Here is an 18,296-nt window from a genome sequence, read left to right as displayed (position 1 = left end):
CTGCAAAGTCAAATTATTTTCATAATAATGCTAAGTAAGAAGTTATTGTCTTTTCATGCCCGTTCTCTCACAGTGTATAGTGGAGTTTTCCAGTGTGATATGGCAACAGAATAAATGCAGAGGCAGATATAAGAACCAAGCTTTCTTCTATTAACCCAGACATTCAAGAGGTTTGTTTAAAATGTAAAATAGTCACTCCTCACAAATTTTTTGTTTTGAAAAATACATTTTTCATGATAACATTTTATGTTAACCTGTAATCTCTTTCATCGTTATTTTTAAATTAATAACTATTTTTAAAATTTTTGTTTTTTAACTTTATAATGCAGTAAAATATTGACAGAAATAATCCACAAAAAAAGCTTTTTAGCATCCTCAATATTGTGAAAAGAGTATTTAAGGACTCTAGAGACCAATAGGTATGAGAACTGCTGTTCCAGTGCAGCTTAGCCTTTAAAGGACTTGGAGAAACATGACTGAAAATAAAGAGGGTTTGATGACACACAGAATCATGGGGGTTTAAAAAAAAAAAAAAGGATGAAGGAAGGGCTTTAGAAATGGAGGCAGACAGAATAGGACTAGAAAATCCAAGCCGGAGGTTTACACCAAATGGAGGAGGGTCAAAAGCCCTGAGGACATTGTCTCTGGGGTGTAAATCATTTACCTGCTCAGGATGGACCAGTTGCAGCCAGCAAACAAAGGCACCTTCAGCAATTAGTTGTTTGAGACACATGTATGAGTGCAGATTGTGGCTGCATTTAATAACAATGCCATTTAAATTGCATCTGGCACATAGGGACACTGCCCAAGTCCCGGTGGCATCATTATTCACGGCTACCTTTCTGCCATCATCAGTCCTTTTACTGATGAAGAAATTGCAAACTTGCAGAAGGAAGAATGAGGGACTTTGGATCCAGGGAGCCCTGGACTCAAAATCCTGTCTAATCCCGCCTTCATCTAGAAATTGCTGTGTGATCTTAACCATTTCAAGCTTGACCTGCTGAAAGTGTGCGCCTTGGAAACAAAGCAAAATTCCGTGACTCTGGCCCTGGCTCTGACGCGGGGCTTCTCTGGCTGCAGCTCGGTGCTTGAGCCTTGTCCTCCAGCTTTTCCAGTAAGTCTCACAGCCACTCAGACTTTAACAATCACTTCATCTTCTTTTGTAAATGAGGGTTCCAACCTTCCATGACCTCCTTAACACTTGTTGCTGTCCATCTGTTGTTACTGCTGTATAGCCATCCTAGCCTGGGTTGGTTTCCATTGTTTGCAGCTAAAACGACTGTGGATAATCTCAAAATGAATTAAATCGTAAATACTTCATGGAAAGCCCTCACTACATAACACTTCATCTTCCAAGTTGAGAGACTACTTTTGACTTGTGTGAGGACAGAGCAGGAAGAAGTCAGGACTGTATAACCCTGGAAGGCAAGTAGCATTGGCCCATGAGCCCATAGGGAACTCTCCACACTTTCGGAATGGATAGTTCCTAAAAATATTTAGGCCCAACTTCCATAGTGGCAACTCTTGCACAGGCTCTCTCTGGCTCCTGGAGTCCACATATGAATCAGGCCACAAGTTCCAAGGAGTTAAATACATCCCAGGAGCAGACTTCAACCAATGACTGCTGGGAGCAGGTAGATAAATATTCCAGCTCCCTCCTCCCTCAGGCAGGACAGTATTTTTAAAGATCTTATCTCTCATTTTTTTTAATCAAGATATAAATTACACATCATAAAACTAATACTTCTTTTAAATATTTATTTATTTATTTATTTTTGCATGCGTTGGGTCTTTGTTGCTGAGCGCGGGCTTTTCTCTAGTTGTGGCGAGCGGGGGCTACTCTTTGTTGCGGTGCACAGGCTTCTCATTGCGGTGGCTTCTCTTATTGCGGAGCTCGGGCTCTAGGCGCACGGGTTTCAGTATTGTGGCGCGCAGGCTCAGTAGTTGTGGCTCGCCGTCTTAGTTGCTCTGTGGCATGTGGGATTTTCAGGGACCAGGGCTCTAACCTGTGTCTCCTGCATTGGCAGGCAGATTCTTAACCACTGTGCCACCAGGGAAGTCCCAAAACTCATATTTTAAAGTGTACAATTTAGTAGTTTTTAGTATAATCATACAGTTGTGCAACCATTACTCCTATTTAATTCCAGAACATTTTCATCACTCCAAAAAGAAACTCAGTACCCGGTAGCACTCACTCCTAATCCCATCCTCTCTCCAGCCCCTAGCAATCACTAATCTACTTTTGGTCTCTATGGATTTGTCTTTTGGGGAATTTCATATAAATGGAATCATACAGTACGAAGCCTTTTGCGCCTGGCTTCTTTCACTTAACGTTTTTTCAAGATTCATTCATGTTGAGCACATACTAGTATTTCATTCTTTTTATTGCTCAATAATATTCCATTTTATGAATAAACCACATTTTGTTTATCCATTTATCAATTGATGGACATTTGGGTTGTTTTCACTTTTGGCTATTATGAATAATGCTGCTATAAGCATTCGTGCTTTTGTGTGGACATATATTTTTGATTCTCTTGGGTAAATACCTAGGAGTGGATTGGCTGGGTCATATGATAACTCTGTTTAACTTTTTGAGAAACTGGTAAACTGTTTTCCAAAGCAGCTGCGCTAAAATTTTCACCAGCAATGTATGAGGATTCCAATTTCTCTATATCCTAACACTTGTTATTGCCATATTTTTTTTTTAAGAATAAATTTTTGGGGCTTCCCTGGTGGCGCAGTGGTTGAGAGTCCACCTGCCGATGCAGGGGACACGGGTTCGTGCCCCGGTCCGGGAGGATCCCACATGCAGTGGAACGGCTGGGCCTGTGAGCCATGGTCGCTGAGCCTGCATGGCCGGAGCCTATGCTCCGCAACGGGAGAGGGCACGACAGTGAAAGGCCTGCATACCAAAAAAAAAAAAAAGAATAAACTTTTTAAAAAATAAATTTTATTTATGGCTGTGTTGGGTCTTCGTTGCTGCGTGCAGGCTTTCTCTAGTTGCGGCGAGCAGGGACTACTCTTCATTGTGATGCACAGGCTTCTCATTGTGGTGGCTTCTCTTGTTGCAGAGCACGAGCTCTATCTAGGCGCGCGGGCTTCAGTAGTTGTGGCACGCGGGCTCAGTAGTTGTGGCTCACGGGCTCTAAAGCACAGGCTCAGTAGTTGTGGCACACGGGTTTAGTTGCTCCATGGCATGTGGGTTCTTCCCGGACTAGGGCTTGAACCTGTGTCCCCTGCATTGGCAGGCAGATTCTTTTTTTTTTTTTTTAATTTTTATTTATTTATTTATTTATTGCTGCATTGGGTCTTGGTTGCTGCATGCGGGCTTTCTCTAGTTGTGGTGAGCGGGGGTTACTCTTCGTTGCGATGCACGGACTTCTCATTGCGGTGGCTTCTCTTGTTGAAGAGCACAGGCTCTAGGCGCACGGGCTTCAGTAGTTGTGGTTCGCGGGCCCTAGAGCACAGAGCTCAGTAGTTGTGGCTCATGGGCTTAGTTGCTCCGAGGCATGTGAGATCTTCCCGGACCAGGGATCGAACCTGTGTCCCCTGCATTGGCAGGCAGATTCTTATCCACTGCGCCACCAGGGAAGCCCTGGCAGGCGAATTCTTAACCACTGTGCCACCAGGGAAGTCCTTGCCATGTTTTTTATCATTAGCCATCCTAGTGGGTGTGAAGTGGTATCTCGTTGCTGTTTTGATTTGCATTTCCTTAATGACTAATGATGTTGCTATGGACTGAACGTTTGTGTTCCCCAGAATCCATATATTGAAGCCTTAATATGATCGTATTTGGAGGTGGGGACTTTGGGAGGTAATTAGCTCATGAGGGTGGGGTCCCATGATGGGATTAATGTCCTTATTAGAAGAGGAAGAGAGCTAACCCCCTCTCTCTCCTCCATATGAGATACAAGAAGACAGTCATCTGTAAACCAGGAAGAGGGTCCTCTCCAAGAACCTGATCATGCTGGTACCCTGATCTTGGGCTTCTAGCCTCTAGACCTGTGAAAAATAAATATCTGTTATTTAAGCCACCCAGTCTATAGTATTCTGTCATAGCAGCTGGAACAGACTAAGACAGATGTTAAACATCTTTTCTTGTACTTTACTGGCCATCTGCATGTATTTTTTGGAGAAATATCTATCCTTGCCCATTTTTAAATTGGGTTGTCCTTTTATTGTTGAGTTGTATCTGGCAGGATAATTTTGAATTCTACACTGTCTGCAGAGTCCTTTCTCCATTTGGTCACACTGGTAACTTGCCTGATAACACATCCTTTATTGACACCTTCCCTTCTGTATTAGTCTGCTAGGACTGCCATAATAAAGTTCCACAGACTGGGTGAATTAAACAACAGAAATGTATTGTCTCACAGTCTGGAGGCTAGAAGTCCAAGATCAAAATGTCAGCAGTGTTGGTTCCTTCCGAAGACTGTAAGAAAAAAAAAAATCAGTTCCATCCCTTTAACCTATTATCTGGTGGTTTGCATGAAATCTTTGGTGTTCCCTGGCTTGTAGAAGCATCAGCCCAGTCTCTGCTTTCATGTTCACATGGTGTTCTACCTGTGTGCCTGTCTACGTCCAAATTTCGCCTTTTGATAACGACATCAGTTATATTGGATCAGGGTCCACTCTACCTCATATGACCTCATCCTAACTTAACTAATTACATGTACAATATCCTATTTCCAAATAAGGTCGCATTTTGAGGTATGGGGGTGGGGTTTAGGACTTCAACATACGAATTTTGGGGAAATACAATTCAACTCATAGCACCTTCCTTGTCTTTCCTACTCCCCAGCTGGTGTTTCCTGAGATCACTGCCCAATGAACTACATACACTCAAGTCCTTATCTCAAGGCCTGCTTCCAGGGGAACCAAAGCCAAGACAGAAAACCAATCAGGGCTTTAGTAGGTTTAAAGGCAAATATCACTCCCAGGTCCAACAGCGTGGAAACTTCCAATGACACTCTCCCTTTCAAAAAGGACCAAGGGTTTGGACTGGAAATGTGAATTCATTGCCTACTTTTCCTAAAAACTTAATATAACTTGTTAACCCTGGGGGTGGCAGTCTTTTTCAGTCAAGCTTCTGTAGTTTATTTGGTGACATTTTCAACTCATAAAAATAATTCAAGTGATGTAGGTAGATTAGAAGGAAAGGAATGGGGTACGGATGCTGCCTAAAATTCTGGGTAAAACTTGGGCACGTCACTGTTCACTTCCCCTAAGGCCCACCACACATGCTTCTGACGAACTGGAGTTTTGGATTTCCCTAAACACACCAAGCTTTCATACAGTCTTCTGCCTTTGCCTGGACTGTTTCCTCTGTCCCACCAATGACTCATAAGTTCTCACAGTTCATTTAAGTTCCAGCTCAAATGTCACTTCTTATTTTAAGTCATTCCCAACTTAGTCTAACCAGAGTGAATTCCAGGACCTGTGTGGCAGCTATTAGTGCAGATCGGCTGAGGCTGGAGCTCCTGGCACCATCTTGCCAACATATGGAGCCTGAAAATGATGCCAGCATGGAGAGGAGCAGACAAGAGAGATAGAGAGAAGCCAAGTCCTGGGGACATCACTGAATTCCTGGATCAAACTATGCCAGACCCTGCCAATCCTTTGACATTTCAGTGTCATGTGCCAAAGTATTTCACCTTCTTGCTTAACTCAACTTGAGTTGGTTATTGATTTTTTTTTTTTTTTTTTTGCATTACGCAGGCCTCTCACTGTTGTGTCCTCTCCCGTTGCGGAGCACAGGCTCCGGACGCGCAGGCCCAGTGGCCATGGCTCACGGGCCTAGCCTAGCTGCTCCGCGGCATGTGGGATCTTCCCGGACCAGGGCACGAACCCGTGTCCCCTGCATCGGCAGGCAGACTCTCAACCACTGCGCCACCAGGGAAGCCCAAGTTATTGATTTTTTTTTAATGAATCCAGAGATTAAAGACTGAATTATCCATGAGATATGACTTCCAAGACATGGGCAGGACAGCTGTGGGGACTCTCAGCCCTCTGCTTCACTTTAGCAGGGGTCCTAGAATGACACAACACCTAACTCCTGTGTCAAGTCTCTTCCGGGTGGAACATTTTGTTAATTAAGTCACATAATTTGGAAGTCCCTTTTATGTTATAACCTCACAAACAATATTACCTACTGTTTTAACCAAGGAATTTGAGGAACCTAACATTTTCACAGTCTCTTGCACTTAGTGGATATTCAATTAAAATCTCGAGATATGATCTTTCTACTTTTTAGAATCTAGAATTGAAGAACTGGAGGAGATTTTAAAGGGACAGAGTCTGCTTCTCTCATTTTACACATGAAGAAACATTTGCACAGACAGGTTAAATGGATTTCCCAAAGGTCGTGCTACTAGCTAATGGAGGAGCCAGAGGGATAGTACCCAGGTTATGCAACTCCCATTCTAATGCTTTTTTCACTATATTTCTACCCAAAGCATCTAGCACAGTCCTGAGCACATAGGAAGTACCTAATTAATAAGGAAATGACTGATCATCCACAGGGCCTGCTGCTCAACTCAGGTGGAGGTCTGAGAGCACCAGCTATGAGACTTCTCCAAAATGACCGGATCAACGTCTGAAGAGCCGCCTAGCTGCAGGATTCCTCAGCGTAGCTGGCCTGCATTAGCCGCCTTAGTGCGGTTTTGGATAGTAGCTCAGATCTCAAGTAAACTGGTTTCTTGTAAGCCAGAGAGATGATTCCTCCAGGGTTGCTGCCAGCAAAAGCAAGTATCCTGGAGGTGACTTGGGTTGAACCGGTGTTGTCTCAAGCCGGTGTCTTTAATTGCTGCAGAAAATTCAAACAGCTGTGTCTGTCACTCTGAAATAGTAACTTCCTGTCTTTGGGGGAAAAAACACATGGTCACCTCTAAGACTTTGGATGTTCAGATGGAAGACAAGCTGGCTTACAACACGTCCCACACTGAAGGATATGTTTTTTGTTTGTTTTTGCGGTACGCGGGCCTCTCACTCTTGTGGCCTCTCCTGTTGCGGGGCACAGGCTCCAGACGCGCAGGCTCAGCGGCCATGGCTCATGGGCCCAGCCGCTCCGCGGCATGTGGGATCCTCCCGGACCCGGGCACGAACCCGTGTCCCCTGCATCGGCAGGCGGACTCTCAACCACTGCGCCACCAGGCAAGCCCAGATTTGTTGTTTTTAAGTCACCCTCTCCCCCAAGCAATAGGAGATCACAACCCCCCTGATTAAACAGTCCTAGCTCACAAAACTACAGGGACCACCCACGCTCTATACCCATCCCTTCCTTGCTATGCAGCTGTCACCCTTCCTGCCATAGTTCCTGCCCCTGTCGTCACCCTCCTGATGTCACGTTGTCTTGACCTGGCTGCCCTTCTGCTTGGCTCCAGCTGTCACTGCACCACCCCTTGGAGCCTCCTCCGCTCCGGTTCAGTCAACTGTCACCAACAGACTCTGTTTCATAAGCCATCTCCTTCTTTTTACAGGAAGGGGACACGAGGCACCTGGTCAGTTGGACTAGAAGGTGAGGTGAGCGGCACTGGCAGGGATGCATCCAACACTCTACCAGTGTCCACCCAGGTACTGTGTGCATGATGAATTCCTTGCTCATCAGGTACCCTCAAAAGGCTACCCAGTCACATGAGGATCTTAATCTCTGGTCCACCTTCAGCCCTACTAGCCAATCATCTATCCATCCATCCATCCATCCATCTGTCCATTGTTCAGTAAATATAAATCGCTGATAAATACAAATGAGACAGGCAATTCCAAGAACTGTGGGTACAGCGAGTACAAGACAGACAAGGCTCCCAGGCCCTTAGAAGCCTATTTTTTGGTGAGGTGAAATAGACAGTAAACAAGCATACAAACAATAATTTTAGAAGGCAATGTGTGCTTGAAGAAATTAAGATCGCACAGAGAGCAGGAGGAGGGTGAGGCCAGAACTTCAGATCAGGCTTCCGGAAGGTCCCTTGGAGGAAGTGACATTTAAATAGACACCTGATCGGGTCCAGTCACGCAAAGATCCTGGGAAATGGCTCCAGACAGGGGACCAGCGGTGCCAAGGCCTGCAGGCAGGAAGGAACTCTGCTCAGAATGCGGCACTGTGAGGGAGGTGAGCATGGTATGGGTGAGGCCAGGTGCAGACGAGTCTGTGCGCTGGTGGCAAGCCCTCATCCTCACCCCAGCAGCTCTGTGGACAGTGGACTGCCGTCAGGAGGCTGTAGCACAGGAGAGGAGGGTGGTGTGCGTTAGGGGGCAGCGTGGGGACGGGAAACGGGGCAGATTCAGAATATGTTTTTAAGGTAGAGACAACAGGATTGCCTTAGGAACATATTCTAAACAGGTCGGAGTTCTGCAGGTCGGAAGTCTGACATGGGGGCTAAAATCAAGGGGTCAGCAGGGCTGTTTTCTGGAGGTTCTGGGGGAGCATCTGTTTCCTTGTCTTTTCCAGCTTCCAGAGGCTGCCTGTCTCCTCCATCTTCAAAGCCAGTACTCACCTCACTCCAACTTCTGCTTCCGTTGTCACGTCTCCTCTGACCCTCTTGCCTTCTTCTTTCCTTTTAAGGACCCTGGTGATTACATGGGGCCCACCCAGATAATCCAAGATAATCTCCCCACCTTGAAATCCTTAACCTTTCACGTCTACACAGTCCCTCTTGCTGAATAAGGCAACGTATTCCCAGGTTCTGGGGATTGGAATGTGGACACCTTTGAGGGGGCCGTGATTCTGCCTACCACACTCTCCATAGATTTTCTTTCTTTTTCCTTGCTGCTTGGTTTATTGTCACCTTTAGCCACTTCTAAAACTTCGGCATTCTTTCAGTTAGTTGTTCAGGCCTTCCTTCCTCCCTTCCTTTATTGGACAACCATTTTCTGCGCACTTACTATGTGCTAAACAGTCTGCCAGGTATTATGCGGAGAAAACTGTGTATCCAGACTCTACCCTCAGGGAGTTTACAGTCGGCTTTCCTGGAGAGCCTTATTACTGGTCCCATTAAAGCGAGCTGGCCGTACGGAAAGGACAATGCAGATGAGACCGGTACTTCAAAAGGCAGTCACTGAATTGCCACCTCTACTGAGTTTCTCCCATGGGGGTCATTAAAACACTAACTAAGACTCAGGAAGAAACATCAGTAAATTCACCAAACATGGAGAGAGCTAACAATGAAGAGTGGAGGCCGAGAGCTGAAGAACTGACTCTCCCTGAGTGGGCCCTTTTGCTTCCCCGGCTGCTCCCACATTCACCCAAAGCCTCCCTGCCCACCAGCCATCTCCTCTGACCTCGCTCCCCACCTCTCCCAGTGCAGCTTTCTGGAAAACATCTGAGCCCTTTCTTGGCAAATGTTCCCACAAACCAGTCTCAGGAAATGCTCGACAAAACAGTCAGCCCCCAAAGAGTTCTTATCTCTTAAAGGTACATACTGAATCATCTACAGATGAAATGATACCAAGTCAGGGACTTGCTTCTGAACAAGCATGTGGGAGGAAGTGGGTGGGTACAGATGAAACAAGCGTGGCTGTGAGTTAATCATTGTTGAAGCTGGGTGCCAGGAACATGGGGGTTCATTATAATCTTCTATTTTTTGGCCTGCTTAAAACTTTCCATAATAAAAAAAGTTAAGAGGAAAAAAGCCCCCACATTTTGCCTTATGTCACTGAAACAAACTTAACTTTTGCCTATATTTTACTGCCTAAATAATTGCCTAGACTTAAAAAATAAATAAGTGCAGGCATAGGAACATTTGACAAACATTTTGTACAGTCTCTGAAGTCACAGCAGGGAAGAGAAAGTACTAGATATCTTGCCTGCTGCTCATCTTGAAACAATAATGGTCCCGTCCCCCAGGGAAGAAACACATAAAACTCTGGAACATTATTCCAGTAATTGGATTCAAAGGGCTAAAGATATCATCTGGGAAAAGATAGTTGAACTTGATTAAGAGATCACTGTGGATTCTTTATGATGGAGGTGATGAACTGGTTTGATCTATCTCAGAATTTTCACACACTAATTTCCAGACAGCATATTAGCATTCTAATCCCTTTGAATCATGAAACTGTACAAGTCTGAGAAAAACAACTGTGATGTGGATAGAATTGTCTTTGGAACGTCTCCACCTGCCTTTTCAGCACTCCCATGAGGCAGTGTTATGTAGTGGAAAGACCGCAGACTTTGGAGCCAAAAAAGTTGACTTAACTTCCATCTCACTCCTGCTGCGAACTTGGGCAAGTTATATAAGCTCTCCAGACCTCAGTTTCCTCATCTGTACAATGGGCCTAATAATATCTGCTTTGCAGGGATGCTGTGAGGATTATGGGATACGTGTGTAAAATGCCTCTCGCATCACAGATACTCAGTTAATGGTAGCTTATTGTTTTTATAATTGCATATTCCTCTTTGCCCCACTCCACACCCCCCAGTATAGTGCCTAACACGTGGAATGCAGCAAATATTTGTTGAATTACATTAAACCTTGAGGAGGTAGATGGAGTTAATGGGAGGAAATATTAAGACTCTACCAGAATCTGCCCTTTGCAGGCCACTCATCCTCAGGAGAGCTTCTCTACCTAATTGCTCAGAGCAGAAAACAAGGACCCATTCATGATAGCTCCCACTCTCCCTCCCTCACATCTAATCAATTACCAAACTCCATCTATTACAGTTCTCGATTATCACTAGAATCTATTCACTTCCCTCAAATCCTACTGCTACCACCTTAGTTCAAGACTGTCTTCTTTTTCACCTGGTCTATAGCAAAGTCAGGTCTCCTCACATCTGTTCTTTTTTTTTTTTTTTTTTTTACATCTTTATTAGAGTATAATTGCTTTACAATGGTGTGTTAGTTTCTGCTTTATAACAAAGTGAGTCAGTTATACATATACATATGTTCCCATACCTCTTCCCTCTTGTGTCTCCCTCCCTCTTACCCTCCCTATCCCACCCCTCTAGGGGGTCACAAAGCACTGAGCTGATCTGCCTGTGCTATGCGGCTGCTTCCCACTAGCTATCTATTTTACGTTTGGTAGTGTATATATGTCCATGCCACTCTCTCACTTAGTCACAGCTTACCCTTCCCCCTACCCATATCCTCAAGTCCATTCTCTACTAGGTTTGTGTCTTTATTCCTATCTTACCCCTAGGTTCTTCATGACATTTTTTTCTTAAATTCCATATATATGTGTTAGCATACGGTATTTGTCTTTCTCCTTCTGACTTACTTCACTCTGTATGACAGACTCTAGGTCTATCCACCTCATTACAAATAGCTCAATTTCGTTTCTTTTTATGGCTGAGTAATATTCCATTGTATATATGTGCCACATCTTCTTTATCCATTCATCCAATGATGGACACTTAGGTTGTTTCCATCTCCTGGCTATTGTAAATAGAGCTGCAATGAACATTTTAGTACATGACTCTTTTTGAATTAGGGTTTTCTCAGGGTATATGCCCAGGAGTGGAACTGCTGGGTCATATGGTAGTCCTATTTGTAGTTTTTTAAGGAACCTCCATACTGTCCTCCATAGTGGCTGTACCAATTCACATTCCCACCAGCAGTGCAAGAGTGTTCCCTTTTCTGCACACCCTCTCCAGCATTTATTGTTTCTAGATTTTTTGATGATGTCCATTCTGACTGGTGTGAGATGATATCTCATTGTAGTTTTGATTTGCATTTCTCTAATGATTAATGATGTTGAGCATTCTTTCATGTGTTTGTTGGCAGTCTGTATATCTTCTTTGGAGAAATGTCTATTTAGGTCTTCTGCCCATTTTTGGATTGGGTTCTTTGTTTTTTTGTAATTGAGCTGCATGAGATACTTCTTAATTTTGGAGATTAATCCTTTGTCAGTTGCTTCATTTGCAAATATTTTCTCCCATTCTGAGGGTTGTCTTTTGGTCTTGTTTATGGTTTCCTTTGCTGTGCAAAAGCTTTGAAGTTTCATTAGGTCCCATTTGTTTATTTTTGTTTTTATTTCCATTTCTCTAGGAGGTGGGTCAAAAAGGACCTTGCTGTGATTTATGTCATAGAGTGTCCTGCCTATGTTTTGCTCTAAGAGTTTGATAGTTTCTGGCCTTACATTTAGGTCTTTAATCCATTTTGAGCTTATTTTTGTGTATGGTGTTAGGGACTGATCTAATCTCATACTTTTACATGTACCTGTCCAGTTTTCACAGCACCAATTACTGAAGAAGCTGTCCTTTCTCCACTGTACACTCCTGCCTCCTTTATCAAAGATAAGGTGACCATATGTGTGTGGGTTTATCTCTGGGCTTTCTATCCTGTTCCATTGATCTATATTTCTGTTTTTCTGCCAGTACCATACTGTCTTGATTACTGTAGCTTTGTAGTATAGTCTGAATTCAGGGAGCCTGATTCCTCCAGCTCTGTTTTTTGTTCTCAAGATTGCTTTTGCTATTCGGGGTCTTTTGTGTTTCCATACAAATTGTGAAATTTTTTGTTCTAGTTCTGTGAAAAATTACAGTGGTAGTTTGATAGGGATTGCATTGAATCTGTAGATTGCTTTGGGCAGTAGAGTCATTTTCACAATGTTGATTCTTCCAATCCAAGAACATGGTATATCTCTCCATCTATTTGTATCATCTTTCATTTCTTTCATCAGTGTCTTATAATTTTCTGCATACAGGTCTTTTGTCTCCTTAGGTAGGTTTATTCCTAGATATTTTATTCTTTTTGTTGCAATGGTAAATGGGAGTGTTTTCTTGTTTTCACTTTCAGATTTTTCATCATTAGTGTATAGGAATGCCAGAGATTTCTGAGCATTAATTTTGTATCCTGCTACTTTACCAAATTCATTGATTAGCTCTAGTAGTTTTCTGGTAGCATCTTTAGGATTCTCTATGTATAGTATCATGTCATCTGCAAAGAGTGACAGCTTTACTTCTTCTTTTCCGATTTGGATTCCTTTTATTTCCTTTTCTTCTCTGATTGCTGTGGCTAAAACTTCCAAAACTATGTTGAATAAGAGTGGTGAGAGTGGGCAACCTTGTCTTGTTCCTGATCTTAGTGGAAATGCTTTCAGTTTTTCACCATTGAGGATGATGTTGGCTGTGGGTTTGTCATATATGGCCTTTATTACGTTGAGGAAAGTTCCCTTTATGTCTACTTTCTGCAGGGTTTTTATCATAAATGGGTGTTGAATTTTGTCGAAAGCTTTCTCTGCATCTATTGAGATGACCATGTGGTTTTTCTCCTTCAACTTGTTAATATGGTGTATCACATTGATTGATTTGCATATATTGAAGAATCCTTGCATTCCTGGAATAAACCCCACTTGATCATGGTGTATGATCCTTTTAATGTGCTGTTGGATTCTGTTTGCTAGTATTTTGTTGAGGATTTTTGCATCTATGTTCATCAGTGATATTGACCTGTAATTTTCTTTCTTTGTGACATCCTTGTCTGGTTTTGGTTTCAGGATGATGGTGGCCTCGTAGAATGAATTTGGGAGTGTTCCTCCCTCTGCTATATTTTGGAAGAGTTTGAGAAGGGTATGTGTTAGCTCTTCTTTAAATTGATAGAATTCACCGGTGAAGCCATCTGGTCCTGGGCTTTTGTTTGTTGGAAGATTTTTAATCACAGTTTCAATTTCAGTGCTTGTGATCGGTCTGTTCATATTTTCTATTTCTTCCTGATTCAGTCTTGGCAGGTTGTGCCTTTCTAAGGATTTGCCCATTTCTTCCAGGTTGTCCATTTTATTGGCATAGAGTTGCTTGTAGTAATCTCTCATGATCTTTTGTATTTCTGCAGTGTCAGTTTTTACTTCTCCTTTTTCATTTCTAATTCTATTGATTTGAGTCCTCTCCCTCTTTTTCTTGATGAGTCTGGCTAATGGTTTATCAATTTTGTTTATCTTCTCAAAGAACCAACTTTTAGTTTTATTGATCTTTGTTATTTTTTCCTTCATTTCTTTTTCATTTATTTCTGATGTGATTTTTAAGATTTCTTTCCTTCTGCTAACTTTGGGGTGTTTTTGTTCTTCTTTCTCTAATTGCTTTAGGTGCAAGGTTAGGTTGTTTATTCGAAATGTTTCCTGTTTCTTAAGGTAGGATTGTATTGCTATAAACTTCCCTCTTAGAACTGCTTTTGCTGCATCCCATAGGTTTTGGGTCGTCGTGTCTCCATTGTCATTTGTTTCTAGGTATTTTTTAATTTCCTCTTTGATTTCTTCAATGATCACCTCGTTATTAAGTATTGTATTGTTTAGCCTCCATGTATTTTATTTTTTACCTATCTTTTCCTGTAATTGATATCTAGTCTCATAGCATGCGGTCAGAAAAGATACTTGATACAGTTTCAGTTTTCTTAAATTTACCAAGGCTTGACTTGTGACCCAAGATATGATCTATCCTGGAGAATGTTCATGAGCACTTGAGAAAAATGTGTATTCTGTTGTTTTTGGATGGAATGTCCTATAAATATCAATTAAGTCCATCTTGTTTAATGTATCATTTAAAGCTTGTGTTTCCTTATTTATTTTCATTTTGGATGATCTGTCCATTGGTGAAAGTGGGGTGTTAAAGTCCCCTACTATGAATGTGTTACTGTCGATTTCCCCTTTTATGGCTGTTAGTATTTGCCTTATGTATTGAGGTGCTCCTATGTTGGGTGCATAAATATTTACAATTGTTATATCTTCTTCTTGGATCGATCCCTTGATCATTATGTAGTGTCCTTCTTTGTCTCTTCTGATAGTCTTCATTTTAAAGTCTATTTTGTCTGATATGAGAATTGCTACTCTAGCTTTCTTTTGGTTTCCATTTGCATGGAATATCTTTTTCCATCCCCTCACTTTCAGTCTGTATGTGTCTCTAGGTCTGAAGTGGGTCTCTTGTAGACAGCATATATATGGGTCTTGTTTTGGTATCCATTCAGCCAGTCTGTGTCTTTTGGTGGGAGCATTTAATCCATTTACATTTAAGGTAGTTATCGATATGTATGTTCCTATTCCCATTTTCTTAATTGTTTTGTGCTTGTTATTATAGGTCTTTTCCTTCTCTTGTGTTTCTTGCCTAGAGAAGATCCTTTAACATTTGTTGTAAAGCTGGTTTGGTGGTGCTGAACTCTCTCAGCTTTTGCTTGTCTGTAAAGGTTTTAATTTCTCCAACAAATCTGAATGAGATCCTTGCTGGGTAGAGTAATCTTGGTTGTAGGTTTTTCTCCTTCATCACTTTAAATATGTCCTGCCAGTCCCTTCTGGCTTGCAGAGTTTCTGTTGAAAGATCAGCTGTTAACCTTATGGGGATTCCCTTGTGTGTTATTTTTCCCTTGCTGCTTTTAATATGTTTTCGTTGTAATTAATTTTTGACAGTTTGATTAATATGTGTCTTGGCATGTTTCTCCTTGGATTTATCCTGTATGGGTCTCTCTGTGCTTCCTGGACTTGATTAACTATTTCATTTCCCATATTAGGGAAGTTTTCAACTATAATCTCTTTAAATCTTTTCTCAGTCCCTTTCTTTTTCTCTTCTTCTTCTGGAACCCCTATAATTTGAACGTTGGTGCATTTAATATTGTCCGACAGGTCTCTGAGACTTTCCTCAGTTCTTGTCATTCTTTTTTCTTTATCCACTCTGCAGTAGTTATTTCCACTATTTTATCTTCCAGGTCACTTATCCGTTCTTCTGCCTCAGTTATTCTGCTATTGATCCCTTCTAGAGTATTTTTCATTTCATTTATTGTGTTGTTCATCATTGCTTGTTTCATCTTTAGTTCTTCTAGGTCCTTGTTAAATGTTTCTTGCATTTTCTCTATTCTATTTCCAAGATTTTGGATCATGTTTACTATCATTATCTGAATTCTTTTTCAGGTAGACTGCCCATTTCCTCTTCATTCGTTAGGTCTGGTGGTTTTTATCTTGTTCCTTCATCTGCTGTGTGTTTTTCTGTCTTCTCATTTTGCTTATCTTACTGTGTTTCGGGTCTCCTTTTTGCAGGCTGCAGGTTCATAGCTCCCGTTGTTTTTGGTGTCTGTCCCCAGTGGCTAAAGTTGGTTCAGTGTGTTGTGTAGGCTTCCTGGTGGAGGGGACTAGTGTGTTCTGGTGGATGAGGCTGGATCTTGTGTTTCTGGTGGGCAGGTCCACGCCTGGTGGTGTGTTTTGGTGTGTCTGTGGACTTATTATGATTTTAGGCAGCCTCTCTGCTAATGGGTGGGGTTGTGTTCCTGTCTGCTAGTTGTTTGGCATAGTGTGTCCAGCACTGTAGCTTGCTGGTCGTTGAGTGAAGTTGAGTGTTGGTGTTGAGATGGAGATCTCTGGGAGATTTTCGCCGTTTGATATTACGTGGAGCTGGGAGGTCTCTTGTGGACCAGTGTCCTGAAGTTGGCTCTCCCACCTCAGAGGCACAGCACTGACTCCTGACTGCAGCACCAAGAGCCTTTCATCCACACGGCTCAAAATAAAAGGAGAAAAAGTAGAAAGAAAGAAAGAGCATAAAAGAAAAGAATGTAAAGTAAGGTAAAATAAAATAAAGTTATTAAAATAAAAAAATAATTATTAAGAAAAGAAAAATTTTTTAAAGTAAACAAAAACAAACTAAAAAAAAAAAAAACGGACGGGTAGAACCCTAGGACAAATGGTGAAAGCAAAGCTATACAGACAAAATCTCACACAGACGCATACACATACACACTCACAAAAAGAGGAAAAGGGGAAAAAAATAATAAATCTTGGTCTCAAAGTCCACCCCTCACTTTGGGATGATTCGTTTTCAATTCAGGTATTCCACAGATGCAGGGTACATCAAGTTGATTGTGGAGATTTAATCCGCTGCTCCAGATTCTGCTGTGAGAAATTTCCCTTTCTCTTCTTTGTTCGCACAGCTCCTGGGACTCAGCTTTGGATTTGGCCCCGCCTGTGCGTGTAGGTGGCCAGAGGGTGTCTGTTCTTCGCTCAGACAGGACGGGGTTAAAGGAGCCGCTGATTAGGGGGCTCTGGCTCACTCAGGCCCGGGGGGAGGGAGGGGCACGGGAGTGTGGGGCGGGCCTGCGGGGGCAGAGGCCAGCGTGACGTTGCACCAGCCTGAGGCGCGCCGTGCGTTCTCCTGGGGAAGTTGTCCCTGGATCCCGTGACCCTGGCAGTGGCGGGCTGCACAGGCTCCCCGGAAGGGTGGTGTGGATAGTGACCTGTGCTCACACACAGGCTTCTTGGTGGCGGCAGCAGCAGCCTTAGCGTCTCATGCCCGTGTCTGGGGTCCGCGCTTTTAGCCGCGGCTCGCGCCCGTCTCTGGAGCTCCTTTAAGCAGCGCTCTTAATCCCCTCTCCTCGCGCACCAGGAAACAAAGAGGCAAGAAAAAGTCTCTTGCCTCTTCGGCAGCTCCAGACTTTTTCCCGGACTCCGTCCCGGCTAGCCGTGGTGCACCAACCCCCTGAAGGCTGTGTTCGCGCCGCCATCCCCAGTCCGCTCCCTGGGATCCGACCGAAGCCCAAGCCTCAGCTCCCAGCCCCGCCCGCCCCAGCAGGTGAGCAGACAAGCCCCTCGGGCTGGTGAGTGCCGGTCAGCACCGATCCTCTGTGTGGGAATCTCTCTGCTTTGCCCTCCGCACCCCTGTTGCTGCGCTCTCCTCCGCAGCTCCGAAGCTTCCCCCCTCCGCCACCACAGTCTCCGCCCGCGAAGGGGCTTCTAGTGTGTGGGACCCTTTCCTCCTTCACGGCTCCCTCCCACTGGTGCAGGTCCCGTCCCTATCCTTTTGTCTCTGTTTATTCTTTTTTCTTTTGCCCTCCCCAGGTACGTGGGGAGTTTCTTGCCTTTTGGGAGGTCTGAGGCCTTCTGCCAGCGTTCAGTGGATGTTCTATAGGAGTTGTTACACGTGTAGATGTATTTCTGATGTATATGTGGGGAGGAAGGTGATCTCTGCCTCTTACTCTTCCGCCATCTTTCCTCCCTCCCCACATCTGTTCTTAATCCTTTCTCTATTGTAGCTGGAGGGATTTCTGTTTTTTTTAATTATAGAAAAATTTAAATATTCACAAAAATAGAGTATAATAAGCTTCCATATACTCATCACACAGTTTCAACAAATCAATGAATGGCCAATTTCATTTCATATATACCCCCACCTACTTTCTCCAATGTTCTTGGGTTATTTGAAGCGAATTCCAGAAGTCATAGCTTTTAGGGAGGATGTTTTCATGCATTCAGAATGAAATTCTAAATCTTCCAGTGAACTGCCATGTCCTGATCCCTGCTGACTCCTCCAAATACAGATCACAATTTGCTATTCCCCCTCCCCAGACCCAGTCATACCAGCCTCTCTCAGTTCCTCTAGCATTTTATGTTGT

General features: G+C 43.3%; 1 protein-coding gene across 1 annotated transcript in view; it reads left to right on the top strand.

The window, feature by feature from the left end:
* The first annotated feature begins 1,004 nt into the window (after positions 1 to 1,004).
* The window catches only part of GPR160 (G protein-coupled receptor 160), a 56,986-nt gene continuing 39,694 nt past the window's right edge, over positions 1,005 to 18,296 (top strand). Inside the window, exons 1-2 of the mRNA XM_060011172.1 lie at positions 1,005 to 1,114; positions 7,482 to 7,575. The gene's annotated coding sequence lies outside the window, so the exon portion shown is untranslated. The remainder of the gene's footprint in view (positions 1,115 to 7,481; positions 7,576 to 18,296) is intronic.

This window comes from Delphinus delphis, chromosome 4, assembly GCF_949987515.2.
Source record: "Delphinus delphis chromosome 4, mDelDel1.2, whole genome shotgun sequence".
In the NCBI taxonomy this organism is placed as follows: domain Eukaryota; kingdom Metazoa; phylum Chordata; class Mammalia; order Artiodactyla; family Delphinidae; genus Delphinus; species Delphinus delphis.
This window is presented reverse-complemented; position numbering and strand designations above follow the sequence as displayed.